We start from the raw sequence: 2909 nt of genomic DNA, 5'->3' as shown, positions 1-2909 counted from the left end.
TTGGGCAGAAGATTAAATGAACCAGGAAGTATTAAAAGAAGATGGAAAGAATATATAGAGTCACCATACTGAAATGAATTGGCAGATACAGAAGAATTTCATGAAACAACATATGAACAAGAGCCTGTGGTGATGAAGAAGTTCAAGCTGCTTTGAAGGAATTGGCAAAAAAATAAGGTCTCAGGAATTGACGGTACACCAATTGACATATTTCAACAAACAGATGCTGCCTTGGACGTGCTCACCAAATTGTGCCAAGAAATCTGGAGAACAACCAGTTGGCCAACTGACTGGAAGAAATCTATATTTGTTCCCATCCCAAAGAAGGGTGACCCAACAGAGTGTGGAAATTATAGAACAATATCATTGATATCACATGCAAGCAAGATTCTGCTGAAGATTATCCAAAAATGACTGGAACAGCCCATCAGCAGAGAACTGCCTGAAGTGCAGCATGGGTTTAGAAGGGGTCGTGCTACTACAGATATTGTAGCTGATGTCAGATGGATTTGATGGTACACACACACACACACACACACACACACACACACACATACACACACACACAAATAAATGAATGGATGAATGAATAAATAAATAAATAAATTTTTAAAAAATTAAAAGAAAAGAAAACCTGATGGGCAATTCTACTACTCTCTTAGATGGGTCACTGTGAATAAAACAAAACACAATCTACTCCATGGCACCTGCTAACAAACAAACATGATTACACTGGGTTATCCAGAAAATTCAAGACATTCTCACTGTTAGGAACTAAGTTAATTCTTGTTTATCAGCTAATTTCTGTTGTTGTTGTGTGCTGGGGAATCAGAATTGGCCTGTATCTGATCCTTGTTGTTGTTTTGTGTCATTGAGTCATAAATTGTTTACTCAGCCTACCACCCTGACGCATACCCTTCCTTACCTTCAACTATGAAGTGTTTTTTGCTCTGTTTACACAACAGCTTCTTGGTCTAGGTATAGAGTCCATATGAACACAGTTAAGTGTTTCCTTCAATACTCCAGTTTGAGACTTAGATTTCCCCCAGTCCTTCAGGTCTTTCGGCTTGCTTTTTCCAGCCTCAAGTCTTTCATTATAATTTAGTATAATACATAGTCCATTATAATAAGGATGTGATTACTTTGAGTATGCTTTGGAATTAACATCTTAGGCATAAATGGTGTCTATAAATACTCTCAATGATACACTTGCTATGAAAAGTAAATGATTTGTTCAGGAGGTGAGGTTTGATAGGCATATTGCAGCTAGAATAGAAGCCATGTAGGAAAGCAGTAGTTTAATTATTACATATGAGTGTAAAGGAGAGGAGTAGTATTTCCTTCTATGTCATTTAGCATATGTTAGCCTTCACCACACTGTAGCCTTTTGTATGGCTTGCATCTCAATGTCAAGAAAACAAAGATCCTGTTCACTGGACTGATGGGCAATGTCGTGATTTATGGAGAAGAGACTGAAACTGTCAACAACTTCATCTTGCTTGGATCCACAGTTAGCACCCTTGGTACCTGCAGTCAGGAAATAAGGAGACACATTGCACTGGGAAAATGTTTGGTTAGGGACCTCTCCAAATTATTGAGGAGTAATGATGTCGTCCACGACTCGATGGTACTTAACAACAACAGCAACAATGATGTCAGTGTGAGGACTAAGGTGTGTCTGAGCAGGCCATGGTCTTGAAGACTTGAAGAACTTACTGATCAAGCTTAAGAACTACAGCCATCAGTATGGATTATGCCTTACCAGAAACAACACAAAAATCCTTACAACTGGCTGGACACAATAAATACAAAAAAAAGAACGAAGTCAAAGATTTTATTTTTCCCTTCATCCACAAAACAATCAACATTATTTAAAAACTCAAAACCTCAAACTTGTTGCCGTGGAGTCAGTTCTGACTCATAGTTATGCTTCACCAAGTTTTCTAGGTTGTGAATCCCAAAAGGAAGAGACTGCCCATCCCCAGGCACCGCTGAAGGATGGAAACTGCCAGTCTCTAAGTCTTTTGGTTGATAGAGCAACACTACAGAGTAGCCACCAACCAGCAGCAGTTAAAAAAAAAAGCCATTCAATGTGTGTTGCAAAGCACTTCTTTTGAGTCCTATGGAACCAGGATGTCACTTTGAGGATTAAGATGTGCCTTAGTTAAGTTTTACATGCATGTAAAACTAATGCCTTTGAATATACTAAAGACCAATTGAAATTGTGTTAGAAGATAGGCAGCCAGAATGCTCCTTGTAAGCAGGGATGATTAGAGTTCATCTCATTTATAGATAAAGTATATTATCAGGAGGGTCTAGTTCCTAAGGAAAGATTATTATGTATGGTCTGCAAGAAGAAAAAAAAAAGAGAGAGAAAGACATTCAAATAAACTGACACCATGGCTACAACAATGGGCTTCAGCAGGAATATTTTAATAATTACTGATTTGAGATGGGAGCTTTGGTAGCATAGTGCGTGAATTCAGAATTCAGCTGGTGACCCCAAAGTGGCGCCTTTCCTGTTGTTCGTAATAAAAGGCGGCTCTTTGGAAGAAAAATGGACAATCTCCAGATAAATTTAAAACCTCTGAAAACCCAGTGTTAAATCAGCTATCAGCAGATTTTGGCTCGACCACAACGAGTTTAAAGCTATATATCTGAGACGAAAGTTAGATTTTTTTATCAGGGTATTATTCTAAAAGGAAAACAAAATTGAAGCACAGCAGGCTTCCTTTGTTTTTTGATGGACTATAATGATCCAATGCCTGTGCATCTAAATTCCAAAATCAATCTCCATAATAGTCTATGTGTTTCCTACTGCCAAGGGGGGCCATTTGGAGTAGTGAGAGAAGACCTTCACCCTGAAACCCACAGCGTCCCTTTTCAGCAGGAAGTAGCTAAGAGAATAC

This window comes from Elephantulus edwardii, unplaced genomic scaffold (genome assembly GCF_000299155.1).
Source record: "Elephantulus edwardii isolate Elephantulus edwardi_28Jun2011 unplaced genomic scaffold, EleEdw1.0 scaffold00368, whole genome shotgun sequence".
NCBI lineage: Eukaryota > Metazoa > Chordata > Mammalia > Macroscelidea > Macroscelididae > Elephantulus > Elephantulus edwardii.
The sequence above is the reverse complement of the archived record's forward strand: the minus strand, read 5'-3'. Positions refer to the sequence as shown.